Raw genomic sequence first — 25,300 nt, forward strand, 5'->3', positions numbered from 1 at the left:
TGTTTGGGGCTTGACATTAGTGTTTGATATAGTGACACCATCTTGTGACAAAAGATTTTGGAGAGTAATTTCTAGAGTACTTCATTAAAAATAACATTATCCATATAGTCAGAAAAAAAAATGCATTATTTTAAAGGCAGACCACTTGCTGACTTGAGCATGGACATCTGGATGATCATTTGCTATCTACGCAGAGCTCATTTCTGGTATTTCTGAACTCTTGATCCAACCCTCGTGTGGTGCTAAAGAGCAGGATAACCACTGGAAATAGGTAGAAAGGGTCACTTGCATTTGGGAGGAGTCTGTAGCAGTGGCATAGCCACTACAGACAGATCAGTACCTACCACCTTCTGTTAAGTTCTTGGTATGTCAGGTTTTGTTTTGGTTTTGAATTTGGAAAGAGGAGATGCTATGGTTTATTCATCTTATGTTTTGTTGGCAAAAGCTGTTTGAAGAGTGTTGTGAAGCTAGTGCAGATCTGAAGTACCTTGGGATTGCAAAGAACAGAGCAGGAACAAGTCAAAATGGGTTTCTCCAGGAATGAGAGGAATGAAAACAGCTCTCCCTTCAATCTTCTGATGAGCATTTGGAGACCTTGTGTTAGGCTGCTGATGTTAGAGAGTGGATTACAGCAGATTACAATCTGTTGTATTTGTCATTAAGGTGTGATTTATATTCACAGAAGCAAAGTGAAACAAAAAGGAAAAAAATTTCAGTCGGGGAACCATCATTTCTGCTTCACTAAAAAAGTGATGAGTTCACATGCAAACACTTTTTGACATGGAAAACACATGGTAATTGAAGAATTACCTTCATACCACACAGTCTTTTGGGTCATTTTGTATTTCTCTGTTAAAAAAACAGGTTGCATTCACAGGGCCAACTTGACAAGCAAACATCAGTTTGTATATTTTGACTGTTGACTGGCATGGATCACAGTTGAATCTGTGTTGCCAGTTACAGGTCGACTATTCCAGCCTTTGCATAAGGCAGGTGAGTTCCCAGTCATGACTTCAACTGTTTCCAACACTGCAGTAACAGTGGGACCATTTGGTAGTTGAGGATTTTCTTAGACTTTCAGATTTGCTAAAAGCCTGTCAATACTTTAGAGAACTTCCCCGCTCCTTATCTGGGCCTATTGAGCTCAAACTGTGATTTTTTTTCCAGATGCTGCCTTACAGAAGCCTCTTTTATTACAGGTCATGCAATTCTCTTCTGCTCACAGCCAAGTAGGATGAATATATCTTTTAGTGCTCTGTTTTAAACATAGCACAAAGAGTTAAAACTGTGTCTTCCTTTTATGAGTTGCTAGTACCTGTATAAAGCTTCACTTGCAAGTACTTTTTTTTTTTCAAAATAATTTAAAAGAGCATTTCTTGACATTTGGGACCCCAATGGCTACATAATTGATTCCTTCACAGTCTGTTGTCAACCATTTGCATTATAAATCTTGTAACATGGGATACTAACCTTTTGGTTTGTACTTTTCTTGTGACAGTAATATGTTTTATTGATGATTGAATCGCAACTCTGTTTTGTTTCCCTTGTTATTAAATCTGCTGCATTTTTTTCAGGTTTGTGGCAGTGTGCTTTGCTGGCATTCAGTTGGATTATTGTCAGTTTTCAATTTGAAATGTAGTATTCTCAGCAGGGATGCTTTTGCTATTACACATGCATAGATTGTGAAAGAAGAAAAAAGTTTAGAGGGATGGAAACTTCATCATTTTTGTTCTCTCTTCTTCTTTTAAAAAACTTTTTTCCTAAGGAAGGAAGTTACAAAGTACATTAGATATAGTATTAAATAAAATTAATACAAAGAGATACAACTCCCAAAAGAAACAATTTCTATATTAAAAAATCCTCCAAAAAATGAGCTGATTATACAAGAAAGATTGTATTCAGGAGGAAAAGGGCAACCTTGAGATTTAGAAAAAAAATTAAGCTTGAACTTCCTAGTTACGCACAAAAGTCATGCAAATGAGAGAAAGGTGAAGCAGTTGAGTCCTTTGAAAGTGAAACAGTCTGCCTCACACTAGAATCAGGAGGGAATTCAATGATCTATTTAAGATAGACTTTCAAGTTTGTTAGCGTTTCTCAGTTTCTGAACTTGAACTGGAAAAAGTTTTAGCTGATGTTAAAACTATATGCTGTATTTTTGACATAGTGGTTCATCTTAGAGAAAAGGTGATGTCACCTGATTGAGCACTGACCAAGTCTGCATTATTACATGGATCACTGACTTGTGTTTTGAGTTCTGTGGAGAGTAGGACTTGCTAATTATATGTCTTGATTTGGATGATAGGTTGGACTCAATGATCTCAAAGGTCTTTTCCAACCTGGTTAATTCTGTGATTCTGTGATTTACACTGAAAAGAAAAAAATTCTTTTACAAGAAATACCACCTGAAGTTTCACAAAAAAGCAGATTCAGTCTGAATCATAAGGTTCAAGCTGTCATTGCATATAGCTGGATACTTGGTTCTTCTGGTGTGTTTTGCTTCATTTTTTCCCCCCTAATTTTGGCAATCTATCACATCCAAACCATCTCCAATTACTACATAGTGTGACAGAAGCACTGCTCATTCTGCTATTGCATGTAGCTGTTTCTGAGCGCTGCTGAGAGTTGTGATTTTAGAATATGGGTACAAAGACTCAAAGGAAAATAATCCTATTTGCTAGAAACTTTCCAAATGTAATAATTTTCAATAACTTCATGCAATTAAGTAACAGAATTGTTGGGGAGGAGAAATTAATTGATGTGAGATGATATTTTCCAAAATTAATATTGTCTATTAATTTTGATACTCTGAACTCTTGCCACCCCCAACCACTGATTTGAATAATATTTCAGTTCTTACACAGTCATGGAAACATTCTATGGATAATAGCTAGATCTAGTAATAACCAGCAAATATATAAACATTAATTGAACTGGAAGAGAAGGTTCCTGCAGTCAATATGCTGCTTGTGGTCAATATGCTGCTTGCCCAGTAGAAGGGCTCAAGGAGCTCTTTCTGCTCAATGGCAGAAGGCAGAGAGAATTACAAAGAGGCATTTAAGCATTTATTTACTCACAGATTATTATTATTATCCACTCGCCACAGTCCAGACAGTGCCCAAATGCTTTCAGGGGACTCTGTCTTGTTGGACGTTGAGACGTGAATCTTCCTGGCTTCTGGGGAAAGGATGCAGACAATCTCTGACCTTGTCTCTTAGCTTCTTCTTTACGATCTGTATATATGTGTCCAGAAATTCTAAGCAGGAAGAGCTCACAGCAGAGAGAGCACGGCAAAGAGCAGGGAAGCAAAGCAGAGAAGCAAAAGCAGGTTGTTCACCTGTGTATCTTTTATCAATGTGGGCTGAGATTAATTGCCCTTTGGACACAAGAATAGCCAATCAGGATGGCAGTTAGCCAAACCTTACCATATTAGGCAAAGCCACAGGCTCACTTTTCCCTAATTTGGGAAAAGCACAGGCTTTGCACTAGGCAGGCACAAGCTAAGTGTGTGTACCTTGTTTACCACACGGCCCTGGGCAGGCCTGCCTCAGTGGCTACAGGTTCTTTGGTGTCCATTTCCCGCGCTTGCCTCTCTGGTGGAGCAGAAAAACATGCCTAGGCAAGGCAGGACGTGTGTAAGCCTATTTTGGGCCTATCAGGCCTACCACAACAAGAATGGAATGTTTGCAATGGGATCAGGAAAATGTATATTGTTTTAAAAGCTAATATAGCATAGTTGATATAATCATAGACTGCGAGGTTGAAAGGAACCTCAAGGATCATCTGCTCCAAACTGTCTTGGAAGAAACACAGTTTAGACAAAGTGGCTCAGCACCCTCATCAGCCAAATCTTAAAACTGTGAACGTTGACGACTCCACCAGTTCCCTGAGGAGATTGTTCTAATAGCTAATTGTCCTCATTGTGAAAAACAAGGAGAGCTTGAGTTTGGAGCAGATATTATCTCTGAGAAATAAAAGCATAAGGAGTGCCATCTGGCCCATGAAAATATGCAGTTGAAATTATGACATTAAAGCAAGCAGTCTACTAACATTTAGCAGCGTAATGAATATCACTGCTACCTCTTTAAACAGAATGGCAAACCCAAGGATGTGTCAGAGCAAGAAAATTCTGCACTGTGAGGTGCAAAATTCTTCTACATCATTTATGGCCCCTGGTCACAAGTTTAGAGAAACTCCTCTGCTGATAGCAATACTAAGCTGGTGCTGAATTACCGTTCCAGCTTTCCTTGTGATGAAAATGTGTGTCTGCAGCTGAAAATGCAAAACCTCCTACAGATTTTCTCTTCCTTAGATAGCTGGTGTTTCTCTTGGCACTTAAAGAACCCTGTATTCATCTCTGAAGATATCAAAATATTGCCATGACAGCAGTGCACATATCACAAGCTGTTAAGAATGAATTTGTGTCATGTCATACTTAGAGCCTGATAACCATACTGAGCATTCCCAGTATACAGTAAAGCTGTTGTGCTCTGATGTGAACAGGGAATGCCCAGATGGTTTGGAAGTGATTTGAGAATGCTTATTTCTTTACAGTGCAAGGCTGATAGCTTTTAACATAGCCTGGTGAATGTGTGTCTGCCTCTTTCAGAAACAGGTGATGAACTTTAACCAAAGAGCACATACCAATTACTGCTGCTAGTTCTACTTGGGTGATGTGTTTGTGGTCACAAAAATGTGTTACTGAATCCTTCTCTGCCTTTTCTATTACTGGCAAAAAAGTAATTTCAGCAACAGGGGAACTGAAGAATGCTATTCTCGTGTATTAATTTAATACTCAGCTTTGGACAAATGAGTGAAATTACTGTTTTCAGACATGGTCTTCATTTTTATGTCCTCCACACTTTACATATGTCTGATATGAGCCATTTGGTTTACTGAATTCCAGATGATTGAACACTGGCTTTTCTACTATCAACTGTTCCTTAAAGAACACTCTAGATTTATGATCTCCCCACCCCCCTTGGAAAATCAGGAAATGAAATCTGAGACTTAATTTCCAGCATTTCAGTGTCCCCATCTCTACAGTGTCTGTTCCAGCTGGATGCCAAGGAGGCTTGTCACTTCAGCAGTAAGCTGGAGGGATTTCATTGCTTCTGTTCTCAGATTGCACTATAAAAGCATATGGTAATTCTCTTTTCCTCTTGAAGGTTTTTCCTTGCTGCTCAGTCAGGGAAAAGACTTTTATTTCATTGTACTTTATTGGTCTCTTGCTTCTACATCTTACTGATAGTGGAACCTATGCAGAAACACTAAATGCCAGTGGCAGTTATTGGAGAATCCTAGAATAGTTTTGGTTGGAAAAGATGGATCTATACTGTCTACTAAATGAACCAATGGAAATACTGAATATCAGCTAACATTCTACTACTCCATCCTTTCATGCTCATTCCTCTGCATATCTGCAGAAAGTGAGGAATACATATTGGCCACATAATGGCTACTGTATGTACAGAAGAAGTCTCACTGTGACTTTTCTTTGCTTGCTGTTTAATGTATTTAACTTCTGATTGGAAAGCTTGCATTGAATAGCAAAATCCTGGGCCTGTATTACCTTTGCAGTGTCTAATTAACTCCCTGTCAGACTGGTTCTTCAGGCCTCAGGTTTCAAGGAGCTATGAACCAATTCTGAGTTCTCTGTTAAGTGCAGGGAGTTCTCATTCTAGAAGTTATCTTTTGTATGGTGAAATGTAAATAATTTTAATGTCAGGTAGACATTGGTTTTCTGCATACTTTTCTCTCTGAGATCTGGTAGAGCCATGAGCCTTCACAGAGGTAAAATTGTGTTGCTGACCATCTTGAGCAAGCCCAGCACTGGATAAAACTTTGTTTTTGCTCTGCACTTGAAACTTTGCAGAGGTTTTGATGATAAATGTGAAAGGCACCTTGTCTGGACACAAGCAGCTCACAATCATTTGCTGGAAACTGCATACTGAGGCAGATTTTTCGTGTCATGCTGGAAAGCTTCCCACACATTTCCTTCAGTGCAGTAGGTAGCAGTGACTTATTCTCTGCCAACTTGCATACAAAATTGGTTTTGTTTCTATGAAACTTCCTTCAGGGAAGGTTAAGTTTACAAACCCTTGACCGATCACTCTCAGATTTCTCAGAAGCATGTCTCAAAACAGTATTTATGGAGTTTTCTATCATTAATAGTTTCTAATTGACAGGTTTGAATTTCTAGTTGCTAAAATATCCTGAATTTCATATTTCTGAACTTTTCAAGCTGTGCCAGGAAACGGCGTGTGGGGAATTTTTCCACTTCTAAGATCGATTGAAATAGAAAAGATAAAAGAAGCCTGAGAGCAATTTGATCTTTTTTATGTCAGAATAATAATGTGACTAATTTATTTTTCTTATTCTGTTTGAAAGAAGAGTACAATACTTTAATAAACAGGAAAACAAAATACTGAATTTAGTAGTAAATGTAGTGTTACCTGTATGAGCCTCTGTTATTGCCTGGAAAATTGTAGCAGTAACAGAGCAATATCAAAAGCAGTTTTGCACAGGTTTACCCTCCTCTACACAGTATCAGGTATATTTATGTTTAGTATATCTGTTCCTTGGGCTTACACAAGACAGCTGCACCCTTCCACCCACACCCCCCCAGAGTGTCCATCATGGAATAAAATGCTATAGCTCCTCTTCTGGGGAAAGCAATGATGAATTTCAGATATATATTTGGATCAAAATATAGCACCATCTCTTTCCATCTTAAAACTTATTTAGCTGCAGAGTAACAGGAGCAGATCTCCTGATATTACAGCAGTTACTCATTTTTTATGTTTCTATGATATTAGACTTCTTTCAGGGGCAATAAAATGTGGAAATAGAGATACTGTAAGTGGCCCCAAGGTCATAATGGTGGTACCAGTTAGAAAAAAACAGACAATTTTTTTAATATTACATTTTATAGGAAGTTAAAGATGATCCCAGCCAGCTTCATTCATGAATATGATTCTGTTTTTTAACAACCTGTAGGCCTCTGCAAAGCAATGCCAACAGTGTGATTGTCCTGCAAGTGTATTTCTGGGGCAAAGTATCATGACAACGTTTCTTTAAAATGTAACCAACAAGACTATGTTCTGATTTGGTTTTTGAACTGTTCCTCCCCTGGATAAAGCATGAAGGGATGGAATACTCAAGCCATGATATTTTAAAGATTGCTTCTGGTTTGGATGAGCAACAACACCCTCACTTCCCCTTTCTTTTTTTCCCCCCACAGTTTAAGACTGATTCAAAGGTAGTGACTAATTTCACTAAGTTTTATTTTAAAAAGGAGAGATCAGTATGCAGTTTATTCCATTTGCTGTTGTCAGCACGTGAAATGGCCATTCTGACTTCTAGGCATCAATCTTTGTACCCAGCAAAATCCGCATGGAGCTTTGCATTTTATAAGTTGGAAAACACAAAACAAAAGCAAACATATAGACCAAGTGCACTCTCATACAAGAAATCTGTTCTGAGGAGATCACTCTGTTGCCAAGTAAGGTAGTGAAAGTATAACACCAGTAGCAGCTCAAGTAATTATTTAGGCACTATTAAAAATGATAGAATCTATTGAACATGACCTTCTACTTAAACTGCCAGTTAAGATTATCTGAGGGTACTAAAAATGGGAGAAAGGAGGCCCAAATCAAAGGGATGGTTTTATTGAGGAACTGCAGTAGTTTGTTACCTTATATGTACTGTAGGGAGATAAAGACCTATGACAGAGTCAATGTTTCTGGCTAATGTGATATTTCACATCTTGTGTTTTATTCCCCCCTTCTTTTACACATCTTTGTCATCCCACATCTTAGTCACAAAAGACATGTCCTAGATGTTTTTTTGTAACTTCTGCCAAGGATGAATGTCTAAATATTTACATGAAAGATGCATTGCATATATATATATATTCGGATGTTAGAGGAAAGATGGTCTGAAATGTCTTTACAGAGAGATTCCTTTGCACCAGTAAGATAAACCTTGTCTCTGCAGACAAAACTAACAGAAGTTATTTGTCTAGAAGATTTAGATCTGGAAAAATATCAAAGACTTTTTCTGTTTAAATAAATAGTGTGCAGACTGTGGTGTATTCATTATAATGTTAGTAATTTACAGAGATCTGGAGATGTGCTGTTTATTTTAATGTCATTCAGGCGAAAGTATTAATTTTACAGAGAGACAAATCAGTCACCTGGTTAAAAATCTGTTTTTCTTCCTGGTTTAAATCACTTGGAATGTTGACTAAGTCTAAGTTAATGGCCCTTGACTCCACTGTCTTGTTGCAAAGTTTGCACTTCATCTGCGTAGCCTCATGGTCTTGAGATTTTGGCTGGTAGCTGGAACTTAAAGGGGCTGGGGGCCAAACCTGGTTACAGATTGTACTTGATAAGCAGGGTAACAATGGCTTTCACTTTGTGTGTCACTAAGTTGGTGAGCCAGTGAAAATAAAAACTAACTACATAATTTGAGTCACTCTTATCTTCAGCAGTACTCTGGAGATCACTGAATATCTAAAAGCAATTATACTGAATGCACAGTCTTAGATTCCAGGTTTTTCTTTTAAGTACTGTTTTCACAGAGGTGCATCACATTTCCAAATGGGGTCAGTTTATGTAAGAAGGTCCTTTAGACCACAGCCTGTACATGCCTGTAAACCATTGTGCATGCAGAGGTTTCTCTGTTAATGACAACTCTCATGGGTTAGTGCAGCCCTGGAGCAGCGTGGTGGTGTATAAATAGACGTAACTCAGAATGGTATTGCCTCTCTTATTCCACCCAATGCTGTTGGAAAACTGCATGTTTTGGATATTACTAAAGCAAAAAAAAAGCTGCTAGTGGTGTAAGGCAGGCAGATCAAGTCACTGGCCAAGCCACACGTTTTTCACTCTGACACAGCACAGAGGCATTGGGATCTAAAATGTAATCCCTAAAGCCAGTGCAATCCACCCCAGGATAACAATATAGTAGGCTGTGCTGATGTAGATGACATCTGTTCCCAGATGTGCAATCTTCTGAAGTAGTTACTGCTTTCCAGAATATTAAACTCCTATACAGGTACCAAACAACATCATTCACTGTATGAAGGATAGCTAAGGGAGTGTTTCTTTAGTCAGTTATTTAATTTGTATCCCATTGACTCTTATTTCAGAGTGATACCTTGACTGAAGTCAAAGCCCTGCTATATTAGATGATATGAAAATGTGAAGGAGGAGGACAATCTGGTTTTACCATCTGCTACTTGGTCTTGTGAATGTGCACTTACATGGCTCCTTTTATGCAACATATATAATTCATGTCATATGGAAAGTGATGTTGGCCATGAACACATCAGTCCTTGCCTAAAGTTTGAGGGCTATAAGTGCTGCTTGAATGGTATTTTGGTAACAGACTGTTGTGTGATGTAAAGTTGTGTGTGTGTGCTCTTGTGCCTGCAAGAAATAGCTGCAGGTTAAGACACGTTTGGGGAAGGAATGAAAGAAAATGACAGTTACAGTGTCTATGAATATAGTCTAGCATGGTGTGCAGCTGGTTAGTTTGTTTCTTTTCTAAGTCATGAAATGTTTAAGAACTACCTACCACAGGATTACCTACTCCATTTTATGATTACCTATTCTATTTTATCTGGATTCTGATGGGTGCTGTAGCATGAAGTCTATCCATACAATTCTGCCACTGGCTCAATTAGGCAACCTTCATTAGCTTGCCTGCAGTTGCTTCAAGGTGCCAGTGCTGTACACTTTTGACATTTTGCTGTCTAAATTGAGATGACAATACCTATGTCTTAATTTATTGTCAGTGAAACTGAGCAGATTTGTGGGGTTTTGCAATTTGTCTGTGCTCTGGAATTGAAGAAGAGATGTTTCTTTCTCTTCTGGTTCTGCTTCTGTATCACAAATTAGGGATTATACTTGGCCTTGCTTTGTGCATGACTTGTAACTCCTTGGTTGATGCAGTTCTCTAGGATTATCTTCTTTCATTTCGTAAGTTGATATTTTCCCCCCTACACTCCTGATAAAATTAAGTTTTACTTTGTAATAGAGTGCAAGTTACACAATAAATCCTTAAACAACATAGCTATGAAAATTTAATTATGCAAATGATTCAAATACTCCACTGAGACCTTAGGAGAGTCAGACTCAATTAATCAGTATTAATTGAAACCTTTTAGTGTTCATTCCATTTGGTTTTCTTTGGGAAAATAATTTTTTAAATGAAAATCAAAATTTGAAAATTATTTTCTTCCTAATTCTCCTACAAACATAATGTAACCAGCCAAGTCTACAGGAACTTGTAGACTGTGAATTAAAAAAATGAACTATGAACTCCACTGGTCCTAAACCTGAACAGCTTACGTATCATGAAACTTTATGGTTGTCGCTGGTGGATAACGCAGCCTGATTTATGTATTTCCTATCTCTATGAATTTCCAAAGTCAAATCACCTGTGATTTACTTGATGGGATGCAAAGACTGCTTGTCAAGCATATTGAAAAATAAATAATAACTAGCCTTTTATTTCTTTGTTCCATTAAAATCTTTTTCATGTGGACTTTTACATGTTAGGGATCAGCTACACTAACACAGTTGTTTTCTGACAATTAGCTAAACAGTGGGAAAACATTTTCTGAGTAGCTTACAATGTGTAACTTGTAATTTCAGAAACTACACTGATTCTAGAAAAGAATTACTCTAGACCCCTTGGAATAGACAACATCAACTAAAATGGTAATGCTTGTCTGAAGTCAGTAGTAAGCATCATTACTATTTGATACAAAGCATGTATGTTTCAGAAAAGGGTTAATGAATGAAGCTGATTGCAGCCACCACTAGCTGCAGTGGGCTAGTGTTTAGATTTGGAAGTTGAAGAGATATTGTTTGTAACTGAACAGAATAAAAAGCAACCTGTCAGCAATATTCTGTGTGTCATGATGGCAGTGAGGGGAGAGGGAAGCCTGAGGATTTAGAAATGTTTGTTGGGATGCAAGGAGGACTGGGTAATCTGTAAGGTCAGCGAGCAGTTCCACAGCAGTAGGGCAGAGGATTCTCCAGCCCTTTTTTTCAAGAGGGAAATGTTCTAAAAATGGTAGTGGCACATTATTTTTCTGACCACGTTTTCTAATTATCAACCTTGAAAAAAGCAGACCTCCTGGATTGCCCATAGGGAAAATCCACACAATGAGAGACAGAATTCCATCACTCCTGAGAATGGGTGAAATTAATTCATATAGAGGTATGCACCACTCTGCTCATACTGGAAACATTCTGCAGAACTGTGGCATGTTCAGAAATTCCACATTGAAAAATGAATCATGTATGAACTTCAGGTACTCCCTGGATGTACCCATGGGCTGACTTACGATTTTGAGTTTTTACTCCTATTGCCTACAGTACTTGAGGATGTAGATTCACACTGTTTCCTTTAAAACTTATTTGATTTATGTTTGTCCTTTTTTTCTCTTCCTCTGTGTACAACATTAATGCTTTTTGACAAACAAAATGTGAATTTGTGATCTTTCTGTATAATAAATTGAGAAGGCTTTTAGCTTGTATTTCAGGTTGATGTTTGATGAGTCCTGTATGTTTATTTAGAACAAACAAAGCAGAAGAACCACCAACTGGCAAGACAAACACTGCCAGTTTTATCTTCATGACACCACCCAGAAATGTTGTTTCCATAGTCTATCAAGGTGAGAAATGAAATTGAAACTTATCTGAAAATGACAAAGATGCTCTTGGAGATGAAATCTGATGAAAATCCATCAGCGTGGCAGAGGGAGATTGTATTTCAGGGCAGTTCACCTGTTTGTGCTGAAAGGACTCTGAAGCTGCAGACAGTGACAAAATGCTGGGTCTGTTATTTCCATATTTATGTCAAAGCTGAATCTTGGCAAATTTAAAAATGGCCTTCCAAATTATATCTCATGACAGGAAACTTGAAATGTGAAGTAGTTTAATTTTGTGATTAAGACTGTAATTTATAATATGTCTGCTTCCAGAAATCCAGATGTCTTGCTGTGGGTGGATTTTTCTTGCACATAGCAATAGTTAACTTTGATCAACAGTTACTGTATAGGTAACTTTAACCTGAGTATTTGTGCCTTTTTTACATACAGACATATTCTAGAGTGAATAAAAGTGTAATCATAGTGTCATATTAAGCATGATAGCAAGGCTGATGCTAAGGATGATGAAATTTACACCATTCCCAAACACTATTTCTTTCCTCCCACATGCTAGCTCTCATGTGTAGAGAAGTTTGACATTTTGGAGGGGTATCTTAAACTAATCCCTTTTTAAAACATAAATAAAGTAATTGCATTTCTCTCGATTATCTTTGCCATTGGAACTGCATGATACAGCCCTTTTTGTTTCAATACCTCTTACATGTGTTTGTACAGCTCCGTTAATCTCAGGTGTTTGCAGTTGTTGCTCACAGTGAAAAGTAATATTCATGTGCTGTTTTTGCTCTGGGGCAAATCCTGCACGCATCTGTTAGTTGAACAATATATTCAGTTGTGTGACTTAAACCAAGAATGCAATCCCATGTGATTTTGTTGAGGACAGCTGCATATCAAGGTATGCAGAGATAGTGATACCTGTGTGATTTAAAAGAAGTATTCTGTATTATCCTACTTATTTAATGTTAACATGTTATAGTAGTTAGGAACTTGAAACACCATCTCTGCCACTATCTTTTGTGCACACAAGTGATCAAGTAGAAATGGTAATTATGTGTAATAAATGATGAACAGAGACACATCAATCTGGACATCAAATTTCAGTGGCAGACATGCCATATGGCATCAGGGCTATAGCTGTTCTGATGTGTGAGCTGACTAAGAAAACAGAAGTTGTTCAAAACACTACTTTTTATTTGGCTTTACAATCAGTGCTGTTTTCCTCCTCTGTTTCCAAGATTTTTTTAAATCTCTCAGTCTTATGCTCTAGACCCCTCACCAGCTTCACTGCCTTTTGGGCATGCTTCAATACCTCACTGTTCTTGGACTGAGTGGCCCAAAACTGAACAGAGCATTTGACGTGTGGCCTCATCAGTGCTTATACAGGGACAAAATCACTTCCCTAATCCTGCTGTCCATGCTGTTTCTAATACAAGCCAGGATGCTGTTGGCCTTCTTGGCCACCTGATCACATTCCTGGGTCATATTCAGCTGGGTCTCAAGCAGCACCTCCAGGTCCTTTTCTGATGGACAGCTTTCAAGCCACTATTACCCAAGCCCCGTGGCAGAAGCTGGCACTTGGCCTTGTTGAGCCTCATATGGTTGGCCTCAGCCTATATATCCATCTTGTCCAGATTCCTTTGAAGCGTCTCCTTACCCTTGCGCAAATCAGTGCTCCAACCTAACCTGGTATTGTCTGCAGACTTACTGAGGGGCTACTTCTTTTCCTCATCCAGATCACCAATGAAGATATTAAAAAGAACTAACAACAATACTGAGCTCTGAGGAACACTGCTTGTGACTGGCCAATTATTGGATTGAATTCCATCATAACTCTTTGGGTCCAGCCATCCAGCTGTTTTTTATCCAGCAAAATGTATGCCCATTTAGGCCATGAACAGCCAGTTTCTTCATGAGAATACTGTGGGAAATAGTGTCAAAAGATGTAATAAAGTCTTAAGTAGACAGCATCCACACAGTCTTCCCCTCATCCACTGAGAGGGTCATTTTGTCATAGATTAGGTTTGTCAAGGAGGACCTAATAATGGCATTAGAATCTGTTACGCAGTGGAGGTCCTTTAAGATGTAAAATAATTTTTGCACATATATTCTATTTTGGGTGCATTTGATGTCACAGGGCAGCTTTTTTTTTCTCCTCTGTTCATTATTTTCCTCAAAAAGCTGGATTCCCTCTGCTTCATCTTGGACTTTCCAGACAGTGGCTGTATATCTGTTACAGTCTAGAGCAGTAACAGGAGTGCTACTGTTGTGTCGTAGCTTGCTTTCTTGTCTATCTCACTTACATCGATGTGTGGACTTGATAATGGTGTTTAGGCTTGCACCTGTGGGGATACTCAGTTTCTTCTTTCAGGTTGGGTGTTCAGTACATGTAGGATCAAGCCTAGGATAAATAAATGAGCTGGGTTCTTCATAAAAATAAACCTTAATGAGTTCACAGAGGAAAATGATGATTTACTACTTTGGGAACACAACCCTAGAGAGTTGTAGATCTGTAGTAAATATGGAGCCCAGAATGTTAAAAATGCTCATATTGATTTCCTTAAGTGAAAAGGATTCTATAAATTAACAGTTCCCATGTGGATTTTGGGGCAAAACTAATCTCAGAAAATTCTATTCTGGATTCATAGACTCTGTGTCAGACTAGAAGAGTGATGGTTGGAAATCTGTGGGTGGAAGTAGACAGTAAGGTGAAACTTTGAAGTTGTCGATCCATGCATGGGAAAGGAATATTTTCCATTAAAAATGTAAATGTTCAAGTGAAAACTTGGTCTGGGGAGCTTATTTCCTAACCTAAGTACTGCTTTATGGATACAAAAGTAGAACAAAGGCTCCTGTATAACCAGCCCTAAGTGGTCCTGCTTTGCAGGGGGGTTGGACTAGATGGTCCCTGGAGGTCCCTTCCAACCTCTAGCATTCTGTGATTCTATCATGAACATTGTAGCCACTAATCACAATAATGTTGTTTTGATCACAGAGAGCTCTGCACATCCAAACACATTATTGGTGCCTTCATTTTATTTTTAAAAAGTTGTTACATTACTCTTTGCACTAAACATTTTTTTTTTAAAAAGAGATTTATTTTTCTTCCTGAATCTTCACCTCATTATTACATGTGAAAAAAATGCAAAGAATCAAATATGTTTAAAGCACTTTAAAAAGTCTCCTGGTAAATAATTCATACAATTTTGCAGTGCCAGTGACTGGAAACCATAACAATAAACAGTTTTCTCCCAAAAATCTTTCACTTAAGAATATGCCAGCTGCAGCCTAATCATTTTACAGTCTGTTCTGCAATATATATGACATTGAGATTATAACAAATCTCATTTAGGACACTGAGATTTAATAAAATCTAACTTAGTGAATGTTTCATCTGTTGGAAAGAATTTTCAGGCTTTTCTGGGACTTGCTTGAAATATTTGGTAGTTTCTCAGGTCTAATTTTGCAATTTTGAACAACCGTATGAAATGTGAAAGTACCTATCTTTTCTGTAGGTAGAGCAACTCTAAGCCTTTATTAAAATTCTGTAAATGAAAGGGAATTGTCTTTCTAATTCTACATTGAATGCCATGGAACACTACAGGACTGGTTTATGTTCACCTCATGTATCATAAAATCCAATATAATTGTGTGATGTGATGTCAAATTGAAAGACACAAAGCCCTTACTAATGTTATGATTATGAGAAGTTTCTAACTACTTCCATCAATCAAATAAGGATAAAGTATACTTGTAATTATGCTACACCATGATATTTTTAAATGGATTTTTCTAATTTAAATAATGTGCATAAAGGAAGAAATATAACCTTATATATGAAAGCTATCTTCAGGCTCATATGAAAGTTATATCCTACTTAATACAGGTCTGATTGATAGCCGAACCAATTTGAAAAGAAAGTTGGGATAAAAAGCATTTACTGACAGTGAAAGGGATTGCAGGAATGTTTAGTGAAAAGTATCCTTTGTGACATATTGTCTTTTTAGTAGAAATATCCATGTTCTATTCTGGAATATAGATATATATACACATACATACAGGGATTGATAAGAAAGTGCACTATTGTAGAATGCTTCTTTTACAAGCTTTAAAGTAAAACTGGCTCCTTGGCTCTGATTTCTCAACCTGTCCACAGGATAGGTATGCAGGTGTCAGGTTTCACCAAGAACATTACGTTTAAAATTGTACATATGTGTATAATTGATGCATTGAAGCCCCAAGATGACAAAATTTATCTACAATTTACAAGGCACTGGTCCCGTGTCTGGTGGCTTAATCCCATGTAATCCTGCCTTGGTTGGTATGGCAGAGACAGATGCAGAGCTCAGCATTTCATAAAGCAAGAAAAGTGTTTTCTCAGATGAGCCACCAAAATACGTTTGATGTAGATAATGTAAGAGGGATTTAGTGCTGCTCCAGTCTTCAGCATTAGACCAAGAACATGGTTATGATTTTTAAAGTACAAATTAAAAAAGGAAAGTTGTCTCATTGCACAACACTTTAGCATATAGATGTTCTTGATTAGACATTTTTAATGCATTAAGTAGTCAATGGGACAGTGTTCAAAAAGGATTGATGGTGATATGGTCTCCTTGCCTAAGAGGCTTCACAAATTCTTGCCATTGTTTCACCTGAATATTTTGTTACCTAAACCTTACTGTGTATATCTCAGTTTAGTTTCCTCAGAATATTGCATTTTCTGTCTCTCTACCTTACTATGTCTCAGTATCATAAGTTTTGGTGAAAAAATATCATAGAATCATAGAATCAACCAGGTTGGAAGAGACCTCCAAGATCATCCAGTGCAACCTAGCACCCAGCCCTAGCCAGTCAACTAGACCATGGCACTAAGTGCCTCATCCAGTCTTTTCTTGAATACCTCCAGGGATGGTGACTCCACCATCTCCCTGGGCAGCCCATTCCAATGGCAAATCACTCTCTCTGGGAAGAACTTCCTCCTAACATATATAACAATATAGAATATTTATTGCTATATTTCAGCTTTCCATGGCCATCAGCATGAGTCTAGTTAAATGTTGAAATCATTATACTGGAACATAACATTGCAATTAAAAGATAGTATAAAATAACTGTGTGTATGTGTATATATATTGCATACAGCAAAAATAGAGCCATTAATTAGCAATCTATGTGAAGACTTGTTGTTAATTCAAGACATTTTTGTGATGCAGATACTAAAATTGCTGCTGGTAGATATTTATGTTGTATATAAGACTCAAACCCAACAAATGCATTATTTGCTGCAGACATAACACTGCTTTGTGGTTAAGTATATATGGCAAAAAGATGAATTGAATGGAATATGCAGGGATAGTTTGTTGATTTCTTTTTTATTTTCTGTTTTTTTTTGGGGGTGTACACACCTGATGGTGGCCAGATATGTAGGCCATGCATTGTACATGAGTGTTCTGTTGTATAGAAAGCACCTCTTCAATCTAGAATTACAACTGTTAGAAATGCCTTCTTGTGAATGGTTAATTCTTGATTATATTGAAAGTGACCAGAAAGACATCTTCTAAAGTCATTGTGCATCAGAATAATCATTGCTTGCTAATAGTTGTGTCAGTGTTCAGACCTTTGAAACTCGAGCTGTAGAAGACACAGAAGTTGTTTCTAAGAAAACAATTGCAAGAAAACCTCATTTTGCATTTTGACTGGAGCTGTCAAAAACCTCCAGAGAGCAGAAGATTAAAATAATCCAGCCTGTTTCCATAGGACAGAGTAATGGAAACAGAAGGATCACACATCTTTCAGCTTAAGAGAAACACATATTCTTGATGTGCACATCAGATGCTTTTATTTTTAGGTAATCTCTCACACAATCTGTCTGTCATAGATTTATGTGCTTAACATACATTGATCCCTACTGAAGTGGGAGTATAGGAAGAGAAGATATTTATATTTGAATGGCTCAGTATAATGGTCAAGAGATTGACTGTTTAGTGGGCACAATAATTTTGCCACATGACATTCCATTTGACATCCTCTGTTGTGTTTCCAGACCCCAAGAACCAGATTAGAGCCAAATGAAGAATCTTGTTAGACTATTCCTAATTAATTAAAAATACTTGAAGATTCCTTTTGGAAATGCATGATTAAGTGCAACTTCTTTTCCTTTCATTAGAAAAAGCCAAAAAAGGCAAATTGTGACTCAATTTCCAAGAATTTTTACATGCAAACAAAGTTATGGTTTTGCTTGGTGTACAGGGTTAACCCTCCAGGGGCAGTGAACCTGACCCTAGCTGTTCTGGACTCCTCCCCAGGGTTGGGTCTGAACACCACCAGGTGATTCATGATTAGCTCACTCCCCCTTCCTGTCTAAAGGTCTATAAAAGCAGGGAGAATTTCTTGCTCTCTCTGTGCTCCGTGTCTCCCTGCTTACCAGCACCCCAGTCCTGTGCCTGGTTCACTTCGTTTTACCACGTGGCCATCACCCACGAGGCGGACGAACCCATTGCCATCACAAAGCTGCTTGTATGTATACATTTTGTATTTGTTTTCCCTTCTCTATACCTTTGAAACTTCCCTACTTAAGATACCTTTTTAATTTATTGTTAAACTTCTTTTTTATTCTTCTTTTAACTTCCAAATTGGAGTGAGATTATTTATTTGGGTGTGCTTACCTTTTGTCTCAGTATGTTTAATTCCTTTCTTTTGGGAAAGAAGGGGAAAGAGGGAAGGGCACTCTATAAATTGTTATTGGTTCTATCAAATATATTTGAGTCTCTGGGAATTTAAATTAGAACTGAGACAGCTTGGTTTTTTTCCTTTTCCATGTTTATATCATAGAAATGTTTTTGTGGAAATTGTTATTGATTTCCATGCACCACACAGCACTGGGTTCTGACAAAAAGCTAATTACTGATATCTGCTCAAGGAAATTTGCAAATGTTCTGCCCAGGACAGCTTCGTAGCTGGTCAGTGCCCAGGTGTTGTCAATGAACAATCCATTAGCTACCACAGCTTGGGCAGACTGTTCATTAACTGAGTGTGCTGCAGCTGCTTGTAGTTTGGAGTTGTTTTTCTTTGAATGTACCTATTGCTAAGGAATTGTTAAGAGCTGGTAGAAAAATTTCTGATAAAATAAAATTGGTCATAATGTCCTTTGCTGGATGAAACTACTGGGTTGAGTTTGACAATAGAAACTCTGTGTCATAGCCCATGGGAGTTTCCCATGACAGGTCTGCTCCAGAGGTGTGGGCCCTGAATGTGCTGTATTAAAATCCACAAGGAATGGAGTGATCAAGGGGGCAGCCCTGAATCCTGCTGTACTTCAGTGTGAAATTATGTTAATGTCTGGGGTGTGAGGTTTCTGGCTCCCTGCAGTCTTGCAGTGCAGCTTGTGTGAAGCATGGTTTCAGTGCCCAGGGAGCAGTGTGAAAGAAGCCCTGCCCTGTCCTCAGGGTCTCCAGTTCTTCACTGGTCCTAAGAGCAAATTGTCAAGTTATTTTGACATGACCCCAGGACCTTTTTTTTCAGGAATATCACACTACATTGTTTTTATGGTAAAATATTCTCAGAATTTCTGGTTCATCAAAACTGAGGAGAGTGATTGATGCCAAATCAGATTTAAATTGATGCTTGTATTAAACAACTATTTAGCCTTTAAAGCCAGGTTTATTTGCTGCATGGAAGAGTCAATTCTTAGAGTTCTGTAACTGAAAGAGTTATATTTTAGTGTGAAGTACAGCTGAAAGAAAGTCAGAAGGAGAATGAATTATGTATATATTTTAAATTCTTGGAATGTCATCAGGTGAGCTGTTTTGGTGAGCTTTATCCTCATTTGCCAGTATTTAGACAACCTATAAATGTAAGCAACTATTGATGTAATTTCTCATAATGCATTAGACTATGGTATCCCATTTTCAGTCTAACTCAGTTAGGACATAGCAGGAAGACATCAATGTAAACTGTGGGAGAGAACTGGAATGTACTTATAAAATCACTGCTAAAGAGGATGCCTATTTATGGTAGTGGTGTTTTTAAAAGCAACTCATAAGTTTTGTCCAGAGATATAGTTTGAGTCCTTAAATGTATTTAATAAGCTTCTAAATTGAAAACATTTAATTGGCTTTAATAGCCAAAAATGAACTGCTTTTGGCAGTCACAGGTGTGGCTGGTTGGGATGGTTTCTCAACACAAACTATTCTTCAGGCTTAGATGGGGAATAATAAATGCCAAAGTTATTTGAGAAAGCTCAACAGGGGAACTGGAAGGTCCAGAAATTGCCATCAACATGTTATGGATGTCATTCCAAATGACAAGGGGACACCTTTGCACAAACAAATCCAGGCAGAACAGGAGAACCTTTCAAAAAATACTTTAATTATTTAGACAGAGAATATTATATGTCAAATTAAAAAAAGGCAACTCTCAAATGGTCATAACTAGTGCCAGGAGAGATTTTCCAGCTCTTGGCTGGTGGTATTTCTCATGGTAGGAGCCACAGAAGTGATGTGAATCTCTGTTAGGTAGTGAACAGAATATAGGAGATAAGAAAACTTTCTGCTAACTTGATCCAAAGTTACTTCAGCACCTTGCTAAAAAGGATTTATTTTGTAAAGCTGTAGCAGAACTTTTAAAAATGCCCAGTAAACCAAATTCTGTAGCTATGCACTTGTAGTTATTGCAGTGTATGTACTCATTTATTTTAATGTTTTGATGGTGTGAAAAACATTTTCCTTTTTTTTTTCCCACTTAGAAAGGAGGTGGTAAAGAGACATTTTGTCTAAAAAATAGTACTTTAAACACCTTTTCTTTAAAATAACACTACTGGCATTTCAAAACAAAGCAATTGTTTATTCCTCTTCTGTGAAGCTCTTCTAGCAATGAAGATGTGCCTTCCTTTGGCAAGTGCAATCTTTTAGGCTACTTACTAAGAACTTCAGCAGAGGAGTGTATGCTTGAATTGTGTGCAGCAACTTAAAACCATGACCCCCTTGTTCTACCCCTACAGCCCTTGATAAAAAGATGATCCCCATCTTATAAGCCCCGTTTAAATACTGATAGGCCGTGAGACTCGCTGGCAGCAAAGACGACTCTTCCATTTTCAATGAAATACAGCAAGTTTAATAACTATAACATCATCCTGCTTCAAGTCTCCTCCAGGAAAACTAAAAATTGCTGTGTTTTGTAGTACTTAATATACACTGAGCTGAAAAAGCTCAATGCTTTCCTCCCTACATGTGTCTATCTGACATATTTTGCTCTAAGTAGGTATTTTTATTCCTCTAATTGGAAGGAATGTCTTTATTGTTATAAATTCAGGTACTCCTATCAACACACAAAGCTAGGTATATGAGGAGAGAAGAAATAGTTTAAAAAAATCTATAAAAATCCTGCACATTTTCATTATCAAGAATTCTTTCCCTATCTTTAAGCCAGAACTACTCAACTGCAAAATAAAGATTGCTGTTTATATGACTGAATGGGTAATTATAAGCACAAATAGGGGTCAGTTCTAAAATGATTCATAAACTGCAATTACTTACAAGAAAATAACTCATAGTACCATTGAGTAGTGAGAAAAAAAAGATAAACTCTCATTTAAGAACTGTCTTCATTAATTGGGAATGAGAGAAGAAATGGAGGGTTTTTTTTAGAAAGATATTAATTGTGCATTGCTAGCATAATTCTCAGTTCTTCAGTGCTTTTGTAGGCACATAAACTTCTGGGTAATGATGTTTTCAAGAGATGTTAATGGAAGAGAATGAGTGTGAGGCTGACATGCAATATCAATTTTGTTACATTTGAAAAATCTCAATTTTTTTGAATTTTTTTTTTTTTATCAGCATTTAAAGCAATGGAGAACAAAGTGTTTTTAAGAGAAATAATAATCTCTTACCTGCAGAGCAGGATAGATGTTGACTAATAGTTAAATATCTGTAAAATGCAAATCAGCATTGCTTTTGAGCAGCTTTGCTGATGCTGTCAAAGACTACTGTTTTGTTAACCTACATGTTGCTCATATTAAAAAGAAAGGCATTTTTTTCTGCCAAGATAAGTCATTTTGGACAGAAATAGCTGGATTATTTGAGATGCTGTTCTCGTTACTTCTAGGATTGGGAAGTGCTATAGTTGTGTATTTACATAAAATCAGCAAACTTCCAAGGATTTCCCTAGGCAGGAGGATTAATGCTGCCTTTTAATTTTTTTTTCTTTATGTTGAATTGTTTTCTACAAATATAACACAAAGGTACTAGTACTCTGTCAGCATATAATACTGTGATTTCCCCTGTATAATAACTGCAGTACCTTCTAATTACCCCAGAGATTTATACATCTGTCTACTATCTCCCTGCTACCCTTCAATTTGCCTTTAGCTCCCTCCCATGTCACTTACACGTTTGACTGGACAAGTGACAGAGTATCTGCTGTGGCAGATATAGAGCTGTGCACATGCTGCTTGACCAACTGTCTGTCCTTGTGCCACACAATGCTGACCTCTATTTCTTTCCTTTTCCACCCTGGACAACTGTCTCCTTATTGGTCATTGTTTCTCAAGAAACCTGTAAAAACTGTCTTTGTAATATTCACAGGTTAGTAGAGTTTAATGGCTTAATGTGCTTCCTTTCAGTTCTAAGGAAATCAAGGCTCTGTATGTACACTTGCTTTTAGGGTAATTGCTGCCCACAGCAGGTAAAAAGATCATCTTCTTTTTCACATAATGATCTGTGGAATTAGAGCTCATGCTGGATGGACTAGTTCCTTCCCATTTCTGTTCACCTCTAGCTAGCATATTTGAAACTGCACAGTTAGGAGTACAAAGTAATGAGTTAATAATTAATCTCTTAGAATTCATTGGCTGCAAGAATGTGAAACACAAAATTTATTATTTATTTCAGCACATTTTGGTTATAGCCTGCAAGTGAGAGCTACAGGGAAAAAAAGAGACAGGGGAACTCAGAAGCTTAAATAACATTAAAATTGAAGTGATTACATAGAGCAGTAATTGAAACATTTCCAAAATTCTGAAGACTTTCTTTGTGTTGATTTTTTTTTTTTTGTGTGTGAGGTGGGGATTCTTACATATTTTAACTATTTGTCTGTTTTAAGAGAAGAGTGGTTTTATCCTAGAGCCTTGATAAAATATTCTCAGCAAAGCACAAATACACTCATATTCTATCTCCGAGGAATGATTTAGCTTAGGGAAATTTGGCTTAGTATATTCTCTTCTCATATTCAGGATATACTTTTCCTGAGGTCTTTGAGTCATAGTCGAGGTAACACATGGGTAGGGAAAACATAAACATGGAAAATAGTGTCTCTGCACTGAAAGAGCTCTCATTAGAAGCAATACTACTGTGTTTGGTGTTAGGTATTGTATGCAAGATATTGTAAATCATGGTTTTGAGAGGCTTTAATAACCACTTGTAGGGGCCTGGAACACAAGCCCTATGAGGAGAGGCTGAGGGAGCTGGGGATGTTTAGCCTGGAGAAGAGGATGCTCGGGGGGACCTCATTGCTGTCTACAACTACCTGAAGGGAGGTTGTAGCCAGGTGGGAGTTGGTCTCTTTTCCCAAGCAACCAGCAACGGAACGAGGGGACACAGTCTCAAGTTGTGCTGGGGGAGGTTATAGGCTGGATGTTATGAGGAAGTTCTTCCCAGAGAGAGTGATTTGCCATTGGAATGGGCTGCCCAGAGAGGTGGTGGAGTCGCTGGCCCTGGAGGTGTTCAAGAGAAGGCTGCCTGAAGCACTTAGTGCCATGGTCTAGTTGACTGGCTAGGGCTGGGTGTGAGGTTGGACTGGATGATCTTGGAGATCTCTTCCAACCTGGTTGATTCTATGATAAAAAATATTGTAATAGTAATACATATATTATGTGACTTACATATGTTACCAGTTATGTGTCAACATAATACTGATAATAGCAACATATTATATATTGTTACATTGTTATTATTGACAATGACTTATTACTTATCATTAATATAGTATCTGCTGAAATGCAGATGATGCAGTTATAAGAACCGTACTATTAAAAGCCTTCCCAGTTTCTGTAAGATCTCATACGAGCACTCAGTGTGAAAAAAAAAATCCACAGATTGTGGGCAGTTTGTTTCAGAAGGTGTGAAACACTATTTGAGCTCCTATTTTAGATTGCCTCCTGATCAATAGGTGGGAACTAAGAAGCTAGGTGGAAAGCACAAGGTAAAGAAACATCATAAAAGACAGAACTAGCTTCTCAAGGGAAAGAAGATACTGGAGCGGCAGAATAATACCTCTTGGAGAAATAAAATTCTACAAATTCAGGGAATTTATATGTAGGATTTAGCAGGAAGATAAGTTAAGGGATAAATGAATGCAGCTGCCGAGGGAGATTGAGGATTTGGGATTTTTTGTGTTATGCAATGTGAGGGTGGAACAGGAATGATAGAAATGGGAAGGATAGAAACAGACTCTAATGGCTGTATAAGGAGCTATTTACTGACTTTAAGATCAGATGGAAATGGTGTGAAATGGGGAAGAGCAGCACGTTACTAAGGCTGAATGCAAAGGAATTGGATGAAGGTAGGGATAACATTGGGTAGGAATTTCAGTTAAGAAGGGACATACAAACCAGCAGGTAGCAGGGCTAGAACTAACAGGAAACAATAGAGGCATTTTTTCACTACTGAACAGAAAAGCATACATTCTCTGATTCAGAGACGACTTAAGTGTCCAATAATGGTTCTTGAAAATTGCTTACTGTCTCAGTATTTACAAACATTCATGTAAACAAGAAGTTTAGGTAAGTTTGCATTTATAAAAAGTGTTTTGGGATACTTCAGGAACAAATTTTCTTCTCCCTCTGTAGTTTAGTACTAATTGCCAATCTTTTATGTGGCTTTATGGCACCTGCATGTTTACCTCCTATCCTCTCTCGTAGAAACATTAAAAGGCATATAGCTAGTCTACTGAGCTGTGGAAATGACTGCAACAAAGCATTGATTTTTCCCCCCTCTCTTTTGTATTGAGTCTTAACTCTCCTTAAACTACTTTAAAGCAACTGAATAACTCACTTAAAATTGTTCTGATTGATGGATGGATTGGTGCAGTGTAAGGATAAAAAGAACTGTCTGCTTTTCCCAGTACAATATTGCTATCCAGCTAACGTGTAACTTTCTCCATGGACTACAGTATAAACACACAAAGATTTTATTTTCCCTCTTGTTGCTAAGTGTTTACATACTTCTCTAATCAGGAAGTCGTGTATCATGTAGAAGTAGCCAGGAAAATAATTACATACTTCTTTTGCCAAAATGATATTAGAACTGGAGTGGATAGTTCTGCATGCCACTATACAACTGCTAGCATACTGTAAGTATCGAAGTGTGATGTGTAGCACAGTAGCAGGCTAGACTGAGCAAAAAAGGTCAGAGCTGGTAAAGTGCTTTTCCAAAGAGTGATATATAAATCTTATGTAGGGCATAGCTGCTTCTACTGGTAACTGGTAAAAACTAAAAAGAGGCTGAGACTTTCACCAAATGATTGGAAAAGCAGAAACAAGCTACTCAAAGAAAGTTGGAGGGCGTATGAGGCACTACTGTTTCCAACATGTTCTTTGTGCTGTCACAAGAAAATCTTTGGAGTGTG

At 37.7% G+C, this 25,300-nt stretch overlaps 1 long non-coding RNA gene across 4 annotated transcripts in view; it reads left to right on the forward strand.

Moving 5' to 3' along the window:
* Positions 1-25,300, forward strand: part of LOC135182940 (uncharacterized) — a 71,271-nt gene that overhangs the window by 12,191 nt on the left and 33,780 nt on the right. For 3 of the 4 annotated variants that reach the window (XR_010305359.1, XR_010305356.1, XR_010305357.1), the window contains exon 1: positions 18,097-18,196. The exons of the other annotated variant lie outside the window; for it this stretch is intronic. This is a non-coding gene — a long non-coding RNA (uncharacterized LOC135182940). Of the gene's footprint in view, positions 1-18,096; positions 18,197-25,300 lie in introns of those variants that run through there. 4 annotated transcript variants of the gene reach the window in all.

The sequence above is a fragment of the Pogoniulus pusillus genome, chromosome 17, assembly GCF_015220805.1.
Source record: "Pogoniulus pusillus isolate bPogPus1 chromosome 17, bPogPus1.pri, whole genome shotgun sequence".
Classification (NCBI taxonomy): Eukaryota; Metazoa; Chordata; class Aves; order Piciformes; family Lybiidae; genus Pogoniulus; species Pogoniulus pusillus.